Source organism: Rattus norvegicus, chromosome 2 (assembly GCF_021556685.1).
Source record: "Rattus norvegicus strain SHRSP/BbbUtx chromosome 2, alternate assembly SHRSP_T2T, whole genome shotgun sequence".
NCBI lineage: Eukaryota > Metazoa > Chordata > Mammalia > Rodentia > Muridae > Rattus > Rattus norvegicus.
In genome coordinates this window covers 251,217,855-251,237,437 of record NC_141535.1, presented here as the reverse complement: position 1 = coordinate 251,237,437, position 19,583 = coordinate 251,217,855, and the positions used below count along the sequence as shown (strand labels likewise).

At 40.6% G+C, this 19,583-nt stretch overlaps 1 protein-coding gene and 1 pseudogene across 4 annotated transcripts in view; both read right to left on the bottom strand.

The window, feature by feature from the left end:
• The window catches only part of Wls (Wnt ligand secretion mediator), a 123,174-nt gene that overhangs the window by 51,120 nt on the left and 52,471 nt on the right, over positions 1-19,583 (bottom strand).
• LOC147996641 (succinate dehydrogenase [ubiquinone] iron-sulfur subunit, mitochondrial pseudogene) lies at positions 13,700-14,451 on the bottom strand (annotated as a pseudogene).

Here is a 19,583-nt window from a genome sequence, read left to right as displayed (position 1 = left end):
TAAGTAAAACGAGAGGGAAAGGCAATGATGCTAGAAGAGATAAAGAATTATTGGGCTAGAGCGATGGCTCAGCAGTTAAGAACACTGATTGCTTTTCCAAAAGTCCTGAGTTCAATACTCAGCAACCACATGGTGGCTCATAACCATCTGTAATGGGATCTGATGCCCTCTTCTGTTTGTCTGAAGATAGCAACAGTGTACTCACATAAAAGAATCTTAAAAAAAAAACAAAATAAAGAGTTATTATATGGTGTCAAAAAGCTTTTACAGCTTCACAGAGAATCCTTGATTTGTTTGGGGCTTTACCCTGTGGAGAAAAATACTAAAAAGCTTTTACAGTCTTCATGTGTACTTCCACACTGCTGGGCACAAGATGAGAGAGATGGGAGCAACTCAAACACAGACACATAATCTGGGGTTATTTGTGCTAGCACTCCCTCTCCAATCAAAAACGCCCTGACCTAACTGGTATTTTCCTGATGCTTTCAATTAAGAAAATAGCAAAACCAACACTATCTTATATCCATGGGATATCTGCCAAACTGGACTTGGCTAATTACACATTTGGCCCTCTCCATGTTATTAAGATGCCCTGAAGGGTTGAGTGAATTGTTACAAATGAATGAGCATGATTATTTAACAAACTAGCCAACAGTTAGCTCCCTATACATCTCTCTCATCTTTCTCCATTCTGCCAAGCATTTGCATTGTGAAAAAGCATTTTACATTGTATAATCTGATGCATTATCTCCTGGCTGAAATTAAAAGTCTGAGTGTGCAATGGTGGTAGTGTCTATCCTATCTTCAGTCTCCTGGCTGGCAAACTTTGAATACAAAGGGGTAAAACATTTCTTATGTCAAGTCCTTTAAAAAGTCTTTTCCTTTCAGAAAATACCTATTTTTATTGCAGTCAAGGCAGCTAATACAGTAAGGCTGCACAACTGGTAACACTATTGGAGTATCAGCCGTTTATAGATCGATGAATCTGAAGTGCCACAGATTGTGGGGAAAACAAACAACTCACTTTCTCAATTTTTTCTGATTCATATATTTCAAACTCACTCCTCTTTTCAACTCATATTCTCATAACGCTACTATCTATGGCCTAGTTGAGATAGATTTTCATACTGCAGCCAGATAGGTAGTTTCTAAAAAATGTTGAGAGGCTGCAGCAGGTAGATCTCTGTGAATTTGAGACCAGCATGGTCTATATAGCAAGTTCGAGGCCAGCTGGAACTATATAATGAGACATTGTCTCAAAACAAAACAAAACAAAACAAAACAAAACAAAACAAAACACACTTGTAGTATCTTTATACTGTCTTCAGTCTAAAATGGAGACTCTATAAATGGCACAGTAAGCTATCATCTGGCTCCTCTTTAGCATCCCAGGTGCATGTCCCATGGCCCTTTCTCATCTTCCACCCAGGTTGTCCCTTCCTCTCCAACCTTAGCAAATAAAAGGAGGTCAACTCTAGAGACAGAAGAGAAAAGAAACAAGGCCACGAGAAATAAAGAAGGCAATGCATGCCAAATACTTGACAGAAGTCTAGAATATGTAGGCTGCTATTTCAGTGCTGTCATTAGAGCACACTTCACTCACTTCACTCGCACACCACATTTCTAGAAGAAACCCCATGTACACAGTTAACTGCAAAGAACTGCAGATGGGATTTAACATCTCTGCTCACACCAAACTACTGCCTTCTTAACTCCAGGTATTTCACTTTATTCACTCATGTTTTCTTAGCCATTCAAAGCTAAGCACAGTCTCATATATATTGTTCCCATAGAGTCCTGTTGACCCAGAACTATACACTGTATCCTATTTAACTATCTGTATATGTAACTCTTTTGTACACATACTAGAAGCTCCTGGATGTCAAAGTCTACCTCAGTCCTGCTCATAGTTATAGTACCACGTCTTAACATGTTCAGTAAATATTTACCAAATAAATGAATAGCACCTTCCATCAAATATTTCTTTATAAATTTTGTTTACTGTATGTATGTGTAATGCAGGAGGGTGCAAATGCAGTAGTACATATACAGAAATCAGATGACAACTTTGTGAAGTCAGCTCTCTTTTTCCATCTTCAAGTGAATCCTTGGGACTGAAATCAGATTCTCAGTCCTTTGTGACAAGTGTTTTAATCCATCGAGGCATCTTTCCAAGCCTTCACCAAACATTCCTGTCACTTTATTACACCCTATAGACCAACTGTGTAGGTTGCTCTATTTTAGCGACATTGCTTTCTCCGTTATTGCCTACTTTCATGTCCCAAATCCTACCTCTATATACATTTATGCACACATTAATGTGCAGCATACATGTGTGTGCCTTACAAAGAGGATGTCCTTCTAATTTGGCCCGTAATTCCTGTGATGCTTTGAATTAGAATCACAGGCTTAGATGTTTGAATACTTGGGTAGATGTAGGAGTTACATCCTCTCAGGAGGAACTACGCCACCGGGCACAGGCTTTGAGGTTTAAAAGCCACACACTAGTCACAACTTTCTCTATCTACTTCATGCTTGTGGTTCAAGATGTGAGCTTTCGGCTCCTGTTTCAGCTGTCATCATGCTTCCCTGCTAAGACAGACTCTGATCTCTATGGAACCATAAGTCAAAAAACCCTCTTTGTTCTATAACTTGTCTTTGTCTGTTTTTGTTTGTTTGTCTGTTTTTTATCAGAGCTCTAAAATAATAAATAAGCTCTAAAATGAATATAGTTCCCAGTTACACATCAAAGCACAGTATACCTGTTTTCTGTGCCAAGAAGAAAGAATTTCTAAGGAAAGTTAATATTTCCCTCTCTCTTTTCTGGATAATACCATGGGGAAAATGTGTTAATGTTCTGCTAGAAAGAGCCAGTGGCATTAAAGGAAAAAGGTAATTGCAGAAGCCATAAACCAACTTCTTTGACCTAATGCTGCTTTAAGGTTTTATTTTTAAAACAATAAAATGGTCTTCATCATGGCTCCCCAGTCTCAGGAGTCAGACAATAGATGATACTTCTTCTAAAAGATTTCAGAGAAGAAAAATTGTGTAATATTCTTCTAGGTACAGCAAGACCTGACAATCTACTCAGCCTGGCTTGCTAAAGCTCAAGGGAAACCCCATGATAAGTCAAAAACAACAATAGTTCAAATTTCCACTGAGACGGGTCCAATATTCCTCTGAAACTTTAATGTTAGATGTAGCATCCAAAAGGACTTCTTTTTCCTCAGCCAAATACCTCTGAGCATCTACTGGTTTCCATAAACAGAGCTGCATAGAAACTCATGAGGCAAAATCATCGCCCTCAATTGATCGCAGTTAAGTTGGGAAAACTGGGCACTGCAGTGTAAGCAAACTATGTATTCAGGTAGCTCAAGGTGGTTAAGAGCATTGGGTTAAACAATGGAACACAGGTGTGACTTTCAGAATCAGTTCATCCAAAGTGATGTCTCCTGACCACAGGATAATAGTTCAAGACACCATGGGCTCGAAGCAACCGCAGATTAAGGAACATCTAAAACTCCATATAAGCATTAAAAACACTGAATGATTAGAGAAAGAAACTAATTCAATATGAAGGAAATAAGAGTGATGATATGAAGGGATACAGGGCTAAACGGCAGAGTCTGATGACTAAGGGTCTGAGTTATACTGAATACCAGGGCACTCCACTCCTGAAGCACTTGAGCAGCTACATAAAAAGCAGACTGGATTAAGACACATAGGATGCTGGTTAGAAAGCCACATATAGAAAAGCACAGCCCATTTCATAGCTCTCACTTTGTTTAATGTGATTGGACAACACAGAAAACATCTAAAGAAAAATGATTTGTAAGGAATTTGAACTCAATTATAGTCATTTTTTCATAACAAAGCCAGAGAAAACAGAACCATCCAAGCTGGTAAATGTTAAAACAACATTTAAAAACAAACTGAAAGACCCGGTGAGAGAGAGACCCAACCGCCTGGTCAGGTGGGCACTCCTGAGGCTGTAGAGCGGAAGAGACCACCAACACTGCTCACCCCTGCCCACATCCCTGGCCCAAGAGGAAACTGTATAAGGCCTCTGGGCTCCCGTGGGGGAGGGCCCAGGAGCGGCAGGACCCCTGCCAGAGACACCGCCGGACCCTGAAGGAAACAGACCGGATAAACAGTTCTCTGCACCCAAATCCCGTGGGAGGGAGAGCTAAACCTTCAGAGAGGCAGACAAGCCTGGGAAACCAGAAGAGACTGCTCCCTGCACACACATCTCGGACGCCAGAGGAAAAAGCCAAAGACCATCTGGAACCCTGGTGCACTGAAGCTCCCGGAAGGGGCGGCACAGGTCTTCCTGGTTGCTGCCGCTGCAGAGAGCCCCTGGACAGCACCCCACGAGCAAACCTGAGCCTCGGGACCACAGGTAAGACCAAATTTTCTGCTGCAAGAAAGCTGCCTGGTGAACTCAAGACACAGGCCCACAGGAACAGCTGAAGACCTGTAGAGAGGAAAAACTACACGCCCGAAAGCAGAACACTCTGTCCCCATAACTGACTGAAAGAGAGGAAAACAGGTCTACAGCACTCCTGACACACAGGCTTATAGGACAGTCTAGCCACTGTCAGAAATAGCAGAACAAAGTAACACTAGAGATAATCTGATGGCGAGAGGCAAGCGCAGGAACCCAAGCAACAGAAACCAAGACTACATGCCATCATCGGAGCCCAATTCTCCCACCAAAACAAACATGGAATATCCAAACACACCAGAAAAGCAAGATCTAGTTTCAAAATCATATTTAATCATGATGCTGGAGGACTTCAGGAAAGACCTGAACACACTTAGGGAAGCACAGGAAAACATTAATAAACAAGTAAAAGCCTACAGAGAGGAATCGCAAAAATCCCTGAAAGAATTCCAGGAAAACACAATCAAACAGTTGAAGGAATTAAAAATGGAAATAGAAGCAATCAAGAAAGAACACATGGAAACAACCCTGGATATAGAAAACCAAAAGAAGAGACAAGGAGCTGTAGATACAAGCTTCACCAACAGAATACAAGAGATGGAAGAGAGAATCTCAGGAGCAGAAGATTCCATAGAAATCATTGACTCAACTGTCAAAGATAATGTAAAGCGGAAAAAGCTACTGGTCCAAAACATACAGGAAATCCAGGACTCAATGAGAAGATCAAACCTAAGGATAATAGGTATAGAAGAGAGTGAAGACTCCCAGCTCAAAGGACCAGTAAATATCTTCAACAAAATCATAGAAAAAAACTTCCCTAACCTAAAAAAAGAGATACCCATAGACATACAGGAAGCCTAAAGAACTCCAAATAGATTGGACCAGAAAAGAAACACCTCCCGTCACATAATTGTCAAAACACCAAACGCACAAAATAAAGAAAGAATATTGAAAGCAGTAAGGGAAAAAGGTCAAGTAACATATAAAGGGAGACCTATCAGAATCACACCAGACTTCTCGCCAGAAACTATGAAGGCCAGAAGATCCTGGACTGATGTTATACATACCCTAAGAGAACACAAATGCCAGCCCAGGTTACTGTATCCAGCAAAACTCGCAATTAACATTGATGGAGAAACCAAGATATTCCATGACAAAACCAAATTTACACAATATCTTTCTACAAATCCAGCACTACAAAGGATAATAAATGGTAAAGCCCAACATAAGGAGGCAAGCTATACCCTAGAAGAAGCAAGAAACTAATCGTCTTGGCAACAAAACAAAGAGAATGAAAGCACACAAACATAACCTCACATCAAATATGAATATAACGGGAAGCAATAATCACTATTCCTTAATATCTCTCAATATCAATGGCCTCAACTCCCCAATAAAAAGACATAGATTAACAAACTGGATACGCAACGAGGACCCTGCATTCTGCTGCCTACAGGAAACACACCTCAGAGACAAAGACAGACACTACCTCAGAGTGAAAGGCTGGAAAACAACTTTCCAAGCAAATGGTCAGAAGAAGCAAGCTGGAGTAGCCATTCTAATATCAAATAAAATCAATTTCCAACTAAAAGTCATCAAAAAAGATAAGGAAGGACACTTCATATTCATCAAAGGAAAAATCAACCAAGATGAACTCTCAATCCTAAATATCTATGCCCCAAATACAAGGGCACCTACATACGTAAAAGAAACCTTACTAAAGCTCAAAACACACATTGCACCTCACACATTAATAGTGGGAGATTTCAACACCCCACTCTCATCAATGGACAGATCATGGAAACAGAAATTAAACAGTGATGTAGACAGACTAAGAGAAGTCATGAGCCAAATGGACTTAACGGATATTTATAGAACATTCTATCCTAAAGCAAAAGGATATACCTTCTTCTCAGCTCCTCATGGTACTTTCTCCAAAATTGACCATATAATTGGTCAAAAAACGGGCCTCAACAGGTACAGAAAGATAGAAATAATCCCATGCGAGCTATCGGACCACCACGGCCTAAAACTGGTCTTCAATAACAATAAGGGAAGAATGCCCACATATACGTGGAAATTGAACAATGCTCTACTCAATGATAACCTGGTCAAGGAAGAAATAAAGAAAGAAATTAAAAACTTTTTAGAATTTAATGAAAATGAAGATACAACATACTCAAACTTATGGGACACAATGAAAGCTGTGCTAAGAGGAAAACTCATAGCGCTGAGTGCCTGCAGAAAGAAACAGGAAAGAGCATATGTCAGCAGCTTGACAGCACACCTAAAAGCTCTAGAACAAAAAGAAGCAAATACACCCAGGAGGAGTAGAAGGCAGGAAATAATCAAACTCAGAGCTGAAATCAACCAAGTAGAAACAAAAAGGACCATAGAAAGAATCAACAGAACCAAAAGTTGGTTCTTTGAGAAAATCAACAAGATAGATAAACCCTTAGCCAGACTAACGAGAGGACACAGAGAGTGTGTCCAAATTAACAAAATCAGAAATGAAAAGGGAGACATAACTACAGATTCGGAGGAAATTCAAAAAATCATCAGATCTTACTATAAAAATCTATATTCAACAAAATTTGAAAATCTTCAGGAAATGGACAATTTCCTAGACAGATACCAGGTATCGAAGTTAAATCAGGAACAGATAAACCAGTTAAACAACCCCATAACTCCTAAGGAAATAGAAGCAGTCATTAAAGGTCTCCCAACCAAAAAGAGCCCAGGTCCAGACGGGTTTAGTGCAGAATTCTATCAAACCTTCATAGAAGACCTCATACCAATATTATCCAAACTATTCCACAAAATTGAAACAGATGGAGCCCTACCGAATTCCTTCTACGAAGCCACAATTACTCTTATACCTAAACCACACAAAGACACAACAAAGAAAGAGAACTTCAGACCAATTTCCCTTATGAATATCGACGCAAAAATACTCAATAAAATTCTGGCAAACCGAATTCAAGAGCACATCAAAACAATCATCCACCATGATCAAGTAGGCTTCATCCCAGGCATGCAGGGATGGTTTAATATACGGAAAACCATCAACGTGATCCATTATATAAACAAACTGAAAGAACAAAACCACATGATCATTTCATTAGATGCTGAGAAAGCATTTGACAAAATTCAACACCCCTTCATGATAAAAGTCCTGGAAAGAATAGGAATTCAAGGCCCATACCTAAACATGGTAAAAGCCATATACAGCAAATCAGTTGCTAACATTAAACTAAATGGAGAGAAACTTGAAGCAATCCCACTAAAATCAGGTACTAGACAAGGCTGCCCACTCTCTCCCTACTTATTCAATATAGTTCTTGAAGTTCTAGCCAGAGCAATCAGACAACAAAAGGAGATCAAAGGGATACAGATCGGAAAAGAAGAGGTCAAAATATCACTATTTGCAGATGACATGATAGTATATTTAAGTGATCCCAAAAGTTCCACCAGAGAACTACTAAAGCTGATAAACAACTTCAGCAAAGTGGCTGGGTATAAAATTAACTCAATAAATCAGTTGCCTTCCTCTATACAAAAGAGAAACAAGCCGAGAAAGAAATTAGGGAAACGACACCCTTCATAATAGACCCAAATAATATAAAGTACCTCGGTGTGACTTTAACCAAGCAAGTAAAAGATCTGTACAATAAGAACTTCAAGACACTGAGGAAAGAAATTGAAGAAGACCGCAGAAGATGGAAAGATCTCCCATGCTCATGGATTGGCAGGATTAATATGGTAAAAATGGCCATTTTACCAAAAGCAATCTACAGATTCAATGCAATCCCCATCAAAATACCAATCCAATTCTTCAAAGAGTTAGACAGAACAATTTGCAAATTCATCTGGAATAACAAAAAACCCAGGATAGCTAAAGCTATCCTCAACAATAAAAGGACTTCAGGGGGAATCACTATGCCTGAACTCAAGCAGTATTACAGAGCAATAGTGATAAAAACTGCATGGTATTGGTACAGAGACAAACAGATAGACCAATGGAATAGAATTGAAGACCCAGAAATGAACCCACACACCTATGGTCACTTGATTTTTGACAAAGGAGCCAAAACCATCCAATGGAAAAAAGATAGCATTTTCAGCAAATGGTGCTGGTTCAACTGGAGGGCAACATGTAGAAGAATGCAGATCGATCCATCCTTATCACCCTGTACAAAGCTTAAGTCCAAGTGGATCAAGGACCTCCACATCAAACCAGACACACTCAAACTAATAGAAGAAAAACTAGGGAAGCATCTGGAACACATGGGCACTGGAAAAAATTTCCTGAACAAAACACCAATGGCTTATGCTCTAAGATCAAGAATCGACAAATGGGATCTCATAAAACTGCAAAGCTTCTGTAAGGCAAAGGACACTGTGGTTAGGACAAAACGGCAACCAACAGATTGGGAAAAGATCTTTACCAATCCTACAACAGATAGAGGCCTTATTTCCAAAATATACAAAGAACTCAAGAAGTTAGACCGCAGGGAAACAAATAACCCTATTAAAAAATGGGGTTCAGAGCTAAACAAAGAATTCACAGCTGAGGAATGCCGAATGGCTGAGAAACACCTAAAGAAATGTTCAACATCTTTAGTCATAAGGGAAATGCAAATCAAAACAACCCTGAGATTTCACCTCACACCAGTGCGATTGGCTAAGATCAAAAACTCAGGTGACAGCAGATGCTGGCGAGGATGTGGAGAAAGAGGAACACTCCTCCATTGTTGGTGGGATTGCAGACTGGTAAAACCATTCTGGAAATCAGTCTGGAGGTTCCTCAGAAAATTGGACATTGAACTGCCTGAGGATCCAGCTATACCTCTCTTGGGCATATACCCAAAAGATGCCTCAACATATAAAAGAGACACGTGCTCCACTATGTTCATCGCAGCCTTATTTATAATAGCCAGAAACTGGAAAGAACCCAGATGCCCTTCAACAGAGGAATGGATACAGAAAATGTGGTACATCTACACAATGGAATATTACTCAGCTATCAAAAACAACGAGTTTATGAAATTCGTAGGCAAATGGTTGGAACTGGAAAATATCATCCTGAGTGAGCTAACCCAATCACAGAAAGACATACATGGTATGCACTCATTGATAAGTGGCTATTAGCCCAAATGCTTGAATTACCCTAGATCCCTAGAACAAACGAAACTCAAGACGGATGATCAAAATGTGAATGCTTCACTCTTTCTTTAAATGAGGAAAAAGAATACCCTTGGCAGGGAAGGGAGAGGCAAAGATTAAAACAGAGACTGAAGGAACACCCATTCAGAGCCTGCCCCACATGTGGCCCATACATATACAGCCACCCAATTAGACAAGATGGATGAAGCAAAGAAGTGCAGACCGACAGGAGCCGGATGTAGATCGCTCCTGAGAGACACAGCCAGAATACAGCAAATATAGAGGCGAATGCCAGCAGCAAACCACTGAACTGAGAATAGGTCCCCTATTGAAGGAATCAGAGAAAGAACTGGAAGAGCTTGAAGGGGCTCGAGACCCCAAAAGTACAACAATGCCAAGCAACCAGAGCTTCCAGGGACTAAGCCACTACCTAAAGACTATACATGGACTGACCCTGGACTCTGACCCCATAGGTAGCAATGAATATCCTAGTAAGAGCACCAGTGGAAGGGGAAGCCCTGGGTCCTGCTAAGACTGAACCCCCAGTGAACTAGTCTATGGGGGGAGGGCGGCAATGGGGGGAGGGTTGGGAGGGGAACACCCATAAGGAAGGGGAGGGGGGGAGGGGGATGTTTGCCCGGAAACCGGGAAAGGGAATAACACTCGAAATGTATATAAGAAATACTCAAGTTAATAAAAAAAAAAAAAAAAAAACAAACTGAAAAACAAATGTGACCACACTTGTTCTTATTTGTCCTTAATCAAGATTCATGCAGAGAGAAAACACACCTGACAACCGAGGGATGGAAAGATGGTGGCTGCCCTTCGCTTTCTCCCTAGGGTAACTCACAATAGCTTATTTGGTGCTGGTAAAAATCAGTCTCTCTCTCTCTCTCTCTCTCTCTCTCTCTCTCTCTCTCTCTCTCTCTCTCTCTCTCTCTCAGTGCAATTAGAGAGGAGAGCTTTATTCACACTGAATCTAAAAATAGACAATGCAGGGCTCATGGACTGACAGCTGCATTCTCATACTGTAACCAGGAAAGAGATGGCTAATTTCACTCAACGACTTCCAAAACAAACAGTGCAAAAAGAGCCCAGGATAAAGAAAAAACATGAAGGTCAGCTGTTCAAAGGCTGAAAGAACAGCAGGGTAGCTCTATAGCAATTCATTAGGCTTTCCCAAATTCCTATGTGACCAGCAAAGTATTTTATCAGATCTGTCCGTAGCGCTTCGGGACAAAGCTCTAGCAGATGAACTTGCTACAGGGACCCAGGGAATACCCGTCAGAGGCTTGGAGCTTTCCCTTCTTATTTCGTCAATGCATCACCTGAACAGTCAAACTAAAGAGCCACTTGAGGTTTATTTCTATAAGTTCAGGAAAATATCCGCTGCCACCACCACCACCAACTATAACGAAATTTCACATTGCATTCTAACTAGCCTGGGGCATTTAAAAACAAGAAACCAACCAACCAAACAAACAAACAAATAAACAAAAAAGGTCATTATGAAGGAGAGAGGGAAACCAGGTGTCTAGAAAGATGGACTCAGCCCCTTCTCTCCCATCAGTCATAAAATGTGTTCAGTTTTCATCCTCAGGCACCCTGCCCAGGGAGGGGATTATGGCTCAGCTTCAAAAGAAACAAGGGGATGCCTGTGGGCGGGGAGCAGCCTCTCCATCGCTCTCCCACAGATCTGTTCTGGCTCTCAGAGCCCCTGCTAGCCAGCTAAATGTCAGCTTGCTGCACCCCAGCATTCTCTTGCCACACTGTCTCCATTGCCCCGGTGACTAAGCTGTTTCAACAGCTGTGTTATTGCTGGAGCCAAGCCAGTGTTACTCACACAGAGTATTTGCTTTGTACTGTGAATGTGGAAAATTATTGCACGAAGGATTCAGAGTTCTCTTTGCAGATAAGGCCATCCCCCTCTTGATCACTCAGCCACACATTCCCTAAGCTGAACTCTGATGGCCGTAGGAGAATATTCTGCTCCTACCCAGGTTTCCTGGAGATGGACAGATTAATAACATTGAAAAGAAAGTGGAGGAGACATGTGCCTGTCCCAGTGAGAGAAAAGAACAAAGCACAAATGGGGCCATTGGTTGAGCCCCAAAGATGTCAGTTACTGCTCCTTAATTAAAAGAATGATGAGTAGACCTGCCTTTCTGTTCTGCACTCCAGGAATGGTTCTTTCTTGCCTTTCTTGCCTTGCAGGTGATGTGAGCACCCCTCTATGTGAGACCGCCATACTTCTCTGAACCATGCTGAGTAGAGTCCTCTTGAACACTCCTTCTAGAGCCCTGTGCTTCTCTCCCTTTCCATTGTTCAAGACCAATCGTGTTCTTATGACTTCTGAAGGAAATGAGTTCAGTGACTTATTCATCTTCTTGACCACTTCTTATACTCAGCCTCTTGTTCACTCTTGGGAGGTAAATGCTGTGTTGCTGTTTTAGATCAACTTCAACTCCCTTACGCAGAGGGTGGTAGGAGAAAGAGAAGGTATTTCCTATGGGTGGAACCAATTCCTGTTTCTAGTATATGCTGGCTTCTCTTTCATCAGTCTCATTAGTCAGCTCTTCTTAAGTTCTTATAAATTATAGTAAGGCACAATTTCTGATATTAAATTGAAGAAATCTTAGTAACTTGTTTTCTTATAAGGGTAGTATATTGTTTGAAAAAGAAAGGAAACAATTCTTCCAAACTCACACTATTTTAGTTCTTGCTGCATATTTATATTCGTCCATATAGAGATCAGACAGAATAATTCATTTATAATCTCAAAACGAAGAAAATGAGGCCTGCGATGGTGGGGAGGGCACACAATTTAAGTCCAATTTTGCCAGGTCCAAAGCACAAGCTGTTTCTTATTATGCCATCTAAGAACACATTAGGAAAATTAGAAAGCCTGTTCCTTGAACTAGGAAAGCCTCTATCCACAGTTCAACTCCAGTTAAGTCACTTTACACATGGTATTTTCTCAATAAATTTTGAATTTGGATCATATGATTACTGAAGTACTTTCTTGTTCTAATATTTCATGAAGACAGAAATCTAAAACACTATCAGTTTTCTAACTCCCTTCTATACTTAAGGAACAGGGGCAAAAATCAAATAACTATAAAGATATTCCTATTCTCAGGGCATTTACAATTGCAATGGAGTGATAAAGGATAAAAACTGGAATCTGATTGATATGAGTAACGGTTAATAAATACCAAACATCACAGCTTCAGATACTTGAAAACAAAACAGCAAACAAACAAAACATTGTCAAGATAGAAATGTTGACAAAAGGAAAAGACTGGATTTCACACACTCCTCATACTGTATCTGTGCAGCTGGCAACAGAACAGAGAGGAAACAAAGTTCCTAAAAGAACTTTTATGTGGCTGATTGGAAGGGATCTCATTTGCTTCATAGACAGGACTTGGAAGGGAAAACAGACCTGAACATGCTGTCTTTCCAACTCACCTATTCTTAATTCCCTTGGATGGGGTTACAGATGAGAGCAGTCAGCCAGGGGGAAAATAATATGGCTGGAGGTTTCTGACCCTCAGACTCTTAACAACAGAGGAACCTGAGAGGCAGCATTTAATTGTGGAAAAACCAGCCTGTCTCTCCTCTTATCTTTATCCTCTGTGACTAAAACCCACAATTACTGGTATCCTTTGGAATCCGAGTCACTCGGCCAGGCTATGTCTGTAGTTGAAAAGCAAAGGGAGTGGGATTTCACTTGCCTCTGAAGCCAGCCCAGTGTGAACCTAGCCTAACTCAGCTTGGTGACTTCTCCCATTAGAAAATTCACAAGTAGCTTCCTGTTAAGAGTACCACCAAGGGAGAGATCCAGACAGAAAAGAAATGCAATCTCCAGCTACTGTCTAATTAAAGGACAATCCAGTCTCTAATTTTAAATATACATTTCAGTCTACATTACATATGTAACTTGCAAGTTTTTTCCATAATGACTTAACTACCAATTTCTTAGTCAAATAGGTCATATTGGTAACTCATTGAAGGGCCATGACATTTTTCAGGGGTTTATCTTTTATATCCATTTTTTTTAACTTCTTAAAATGTTTATTATACATGCCATGTTCTTGGAGAATCCAGGTGCTTGAAGGGATTCAAGTGAAAGCTGACAGCCACATTCCACACAAAAAGGGTTAATAAGCCAATGCCCTTTTCTCCTTGTAGGTCACCATCATCTTGATTTCAGCATTCACTTCTCCCAGAATCAGACCCTTGGAGCAGGCTCGTGTACAGCTCATAATGGTGTGGCAACAGTAGAGAAGGAGTCCGGCAGCTTGGCCAGGCATTCCTTTATGAAGTCATCCAGTGATAGGCCTACGAGAGAGCTGCAGGTCCAAGGCACTTGTCTCTCTTCCACCAGTTGGGGCAGCTAGTGCTGCAGCAGGCACACAGGATGCATTTATACAATCGACTCAGATTCTTCTGGTCCTCAAAGGACTGCAGATACCGTTGCTTTGTCCTTCTGGAACTTTTCTTCTCCTTCTTCTTATCCTTCAACCCTCCCTCCTTTGCCCCCCTCCTTTCTCCTCTTCTTCTGATATGGATCATGGATTTGTTGATTCTGCATGTGTATGCTATAGTGTTACCTCCGTTAATGTTAATGGCAGAAGAGCCACAGATCCCTTCTCTACATGATCTTCAAAAGGTCAATATAGAACCAATTTCATTTTTAATCTTGATTAAAACATCCAACACCATAGGTCCACGCTTATTCAGACCAACCTGGTAAGTCTGCATTTTATCTCATCTTATATTATACAATGTATTTTGATTATAATCTCCAAATCCTCCTATACCGACCTTCAACTGAGTTTTCTCCTTTCTCCCACACCTTGAGTTCAGCTTATGTTGCCCAACTAATTTTGGGTTGGGGTCTGTCCTAGAGTATGGTCTACCTATGACTCCCTCTTCCCTCCCTACCTCCTTCCTTCCCTCTTCCCTGTATCCCCATGCTCATCTCCCAAATGCCAACAGGTTTTAGCTAGTCATGGAAGTTTGTGCTAATCTTTCCTACTCCATGCTGGACTAATGTCTAGCTTGAGTTCGCATAATTCTTATGCATGCTGCCAAATAGCTGTGAGTTCACATGTGCAATTGTTGCATTCAGAAAACACTGCTTTCTTGAGGCCATTCTCCACCTCTGGCTTTTACAAATTTTCTGCCCCATCTTTCATGAAGTTCCCTGATCCTTGAGAGGAAGTGTATGCTTTGTCTACCTCTTTTAGGGCCGAATACTCCATAGTCTTTTATCCACTCCATGTTGACCTATTAGGAGTCTCTGTATTAATTGTTATCTACATTGAAAAGAAGCCTCTCTGAAGAGAGTTTGGAGATATACTGTTTTATAGGAATAGCAATATGTCATTAGAAATCACTATAGCACTTCATGGGAGAAAACTATGGGTCAGTTCTGATTTCTTCACCTGCATGTTATATGACTTTGGGGGAAAAATCACTTTAATTCCATAACTTTAGTTTGGAGACCTTTAAACCTTGTTCTATGGTAATAGCTTCACAGACAAGAGCAGAGGTTTAACCTTAAACATCAAGGGTTGAACATGCATAAGAGATGCCTAAGAAATATTTCTTTCCTTGACCTCAATTCATTTGAGTTTTTACTTTCCTCCAGAAATATTTCCATTGCTAATTCATATCCTGTTCTGCCTGTAATAGTTTTCTGGTCCTAGAAGTTGTCTTTCAGACATATCTTCTCCTGCTTGAATTACTACTATTTCAAAACACCAGAATGTACATGTCCCTATGTCCACAGTCAAATAAAATCAATGTGTATTTTTGATACTTTTTCCTAAGACTGATGAAAAGTTTCCATGCTTCATAGTTTATAGTGTTCTCCAAAAACTTAGCTGATGACCAACACACAGTTTGGTACTCAAGGTATACACATGCTGAGGTTCCTATCTAGGGATTTATAAACCTCTGATTACCATGCATAAGTTTCAGGGCTGGAGTTGAAATACAAATACTAAGTGTGTGAATGCATAAGCATGTTTACTTATCAAGATTAAGGTCCTTGGCTTAAGTTAGTAATCAATGTTCTAAGATGAAAGAAAGGTCTGTAGCCAGCACACACAGTTGGCTGTTGGTGTGTTTCTTGGCTTCCAAATTCTTCCTAGATAAAATGCCTCTCAGTTCCAGTTCATGAAAAAATGACTACATTTTCTAGTTTTGTATTTGCTTTGTTTTCAAGACAGGACCTCACAATGTAGCTCTGGCTGTAGTGGAACTCACTATCTAGTTCAAGCTGGCCTTGAACTAACAGAGATCCATCTGTTATCCTCACTAGTGCTAATCACTTACGTTATTGATATTAGTCATTCTGACAGGTATAAGATGAAATCTCACAGTTCTGATTTTTATTTCCCTGATGACTAAGGATGGTGACCATTTCTTTAAGTGTTTCTTAGCCATTTGAGTTTCATTGTTAAAAATTATCTGTTTAGATCTGTACCCCAATTTTTAAATGGGATTATTTGGGTTTTGGATACCAAGTTCCTTGCTTTCTTTGCATATTTGAGATATTAGTCCTCTATGAGATGTAGAACTGGTTAAAAAAAATCCCATTCTATAGTCAGCTGCTGTGTCCAATTCACAGTGTCCTTCACCTTACAGAAGCCTTTTTAGCTTTATAAGGTCCCATTTATTAATTGTTCAACTTAGTGCCAATGCTAATGGTATTCTGTTTAGAAAGTCGATTATTTGAATAAGCAAACTGTACCAAACAATTTTAGAAAACAGACAATCATTCCTTTAAAGAATTTTTAAAGACTCACTCCAAATAGCTAAAAGACTTCAATGTAAAACTTGATCCACAGAAATTGATAGAAGAAATTGTAGAGAATAGCCTTGAACTCACTGGCATGGGGAAAGACTATTGAGAATATGGAATAAGGGAAATACTCATTCATTGCTGGTAGAAGTACAAGCCACTATGAAAATTAGTGTGGCATTTCCTCAGAAAGATGGAATTCAATCTACCTCAAGGATCCGGCTATTCCACTCTTGGACATATACATAAATAATGCTTTAACCTTACCAAAGGACACTTGTTCAACTATGTCCGTTGCTGCTGTATTCACAAAAGCCAAATATTGAAAGCCACCTAGATTTATTTCAGCAACAGAATGGATAAAGAAAAATAGTACAGCCCGGCCCGCAGCAGCTCTCTGGCCCCAGACCCTGTGAGAGAGAGACCCAACCGCCTGGTCAGGTGGGCACTCCTGAGGCTGCAGAGCGGAAGAGACCACCAACACTGCTCACCCCTGCCCACATCCCTGGCCCAAGAGGAAACTGTATAAGGCCTCTGGGCTCCCGTGGGGGAGGGCCCAGGAGCGGCAGGACCCCTGTGCCTGAGACACCACCAGAACCAGAAGGAAACAGACCGGATAAACAGTTCTCTGCACCCAAATCCCGTGGGAGGGAGAGCTGAACCTTCAGAGAGGCAGACAAGCCTGGGAAACCAGAAGAGACTGCTCTCTGCACACACATCTCGGACGCCAGAGGAAAAAGCCAAAGACCATCTGGAACCCTGGTGCACTGAAGCTCCCGGAAGGGGCGGCACAGGTCTTCCTGGTTGCTGCCGCTGCAGAGAGCCCGTGTGTAGCACCCCACGAGCGAACTTGAGCCTTGGGACCACAGGTAAGACCAACTTTTCTGCTGCAAGAAAGCTGCCTGGTGAACTCAAGACACAGGCCCACAGGAACAGCTGAAGACCTGTAGAGAGGAAAAACCACACGCCGGAAAGCAGAACACTCTGTCCCCATAACTGACTGAAAGAGAGGAAAACAGGTCTACAGCACTCCTGACACACAGGCTTATAGGACAGTCTAGCCACTGTCAGAAATAGCAGAACAAAGTAACACTAGAGATAATCTGATGGCGAGAGGCAAGCGTAGGAACCCAAGCAACAGAAACCAAGACTACATGGCACCATCGGAGCCCAATTCTCCCATCAAAACAAACATGGAATATCCAAACACAAGAGAAAAGCAAGATCTAGTTCCAAAATCATTTTTGATCATGAAGCTGGAGGACTTCAAGAAAGACGTGAAGAACTCCCTTAGAGAACAAGTAGAAGCCTACAGAGAGGAATCGCAAAAATGCCTGAAAGAATCGCAAAAATCCCTGAAAGAATTCCAGGAAAACATAAATAAACAAGTAGAAGCCCATAGAGAGGAGACACAAAAATCCCTGAAAGAATTCCAGGTAAACATAAATAAACAAGTAGAAGCCCATAGAGAGGAGACACAAAAATCCCTGAAAGAATTCCAGGAAAACATAAATAAACAAGTAGAAGCCCATAGAGAGGAGACACAAAAATCCCTGAAAGAATTCCAGGAAAACACAATCAAACAGTTGAAGGAATTAAAAATGGAAATAGAAGCAATCAAGAAAGAACACATGGAAACAACCCTGGATATAGAAAACCAAAAGAAGAGACAAGGAGCTGTAAATACAAGCTTCACCAACAGAATTCAAGAGATGGAAGAGAGAATCTCAGGAGCAGAAGATTCCATAGAAATCATTGACTCAACTGTCAAAGATAATGTAAAGCGGAAAAAGCTACTGGTCCAAAACATACAGGAAATCCAGGACTCAATGAGAAGATCAAACCTAAGGATAATAGGTATAGAAGAGAGTGAAGACTCCCAGCTCAAAGGACCAGTAAATATCTTCAACAAAATCATAGAAGAAAACTTCCCTAACCTAAAAAAAGAGATACCCATAGACATACAAGAAGCCTACAGAACTCCAAATAGATTGGACCAGAAAAGAAACACCTCCCGTCACATAATTGTCAAAACACCAAACGCACAAAATAAAGAAAGAATATTGAAAGCAGTAAGGGAAAAAGGTCAAGTAACATATAAAGGGAGACCTATCAGAATCACACCAGACTTCTCGCCAGAAACTATGAAGGCCAGAAGATCCTGGACTGATGTCATACAGACCCTAAGAGAACACAAATGCCAGCCCAGGTTACTGTATCCAGCAAAACTCTCAATTAACATTGATGGAGAAACCAAGATATTCCATGACAAAACCAAATTTACACAATATCTTTCCACAAATCCAGCACTACAAAGGATAATAAATGGTAAAGCCCAACATAAGGAGGCAAGCTATACCCTAGAAGAAGCAAGAAACTAATCGTCTTGGCAACAAAACAAAGAGAATGAAAGCACACAAACATAACCTCAGATCCAAATATGAATATAAAGGGAAGCAATAATCACTATTCCTTAATATCTCTCAATATCAATGGCCTCAACTCCCCAATAAAAAGACATAGATTAACAAACTGGATACACAACGAGGACCCTGCATTCTGCTGCCTACAGGAAACACACCTCAGAGACAAAGACAGACACTACCTCAGAGTGAAAGGCTGGAAAACAACTTTCCAAGCAAATGGTCAGAAGAAGCAAGCTGGAGTAGCCATTCTAATATCAAATAAAATCAATTTCCAACTAAAAGTCATCAAAAAAGATAAGGAAGGACACTTCATATTCATCAAAGGAAAAATCCACCAAGATGAACTCTCAATCCTAAATATCTATGCCCCAAATACAAGGGCACCTACATACGTAAAAGAAACCTTACTAAAGCTCAAAGCACACATTGCACATCACACAATAATAGTGGGAGATTTCAACACACCACTCTCATCAATGGACAGATCATGGAAACAGAAATTAAACAGTGATGTCGACAGACTAAGAGAAGTCATGAGCCAAATGGACTTAACGGATATTTATAGAACATTCTATCCTAAAGCAAAAGGATATACCTTCTTCTCAGCTCCTCATGGTACTTTCTCCAAAATTGACCATATAATTGGTCAAAAAACGGGCCTCAACAGGTACAGAAAGATAGAAATAATCCCATGCGTGCTATCGGACCACCACGGCCTAAAACTGGTCTT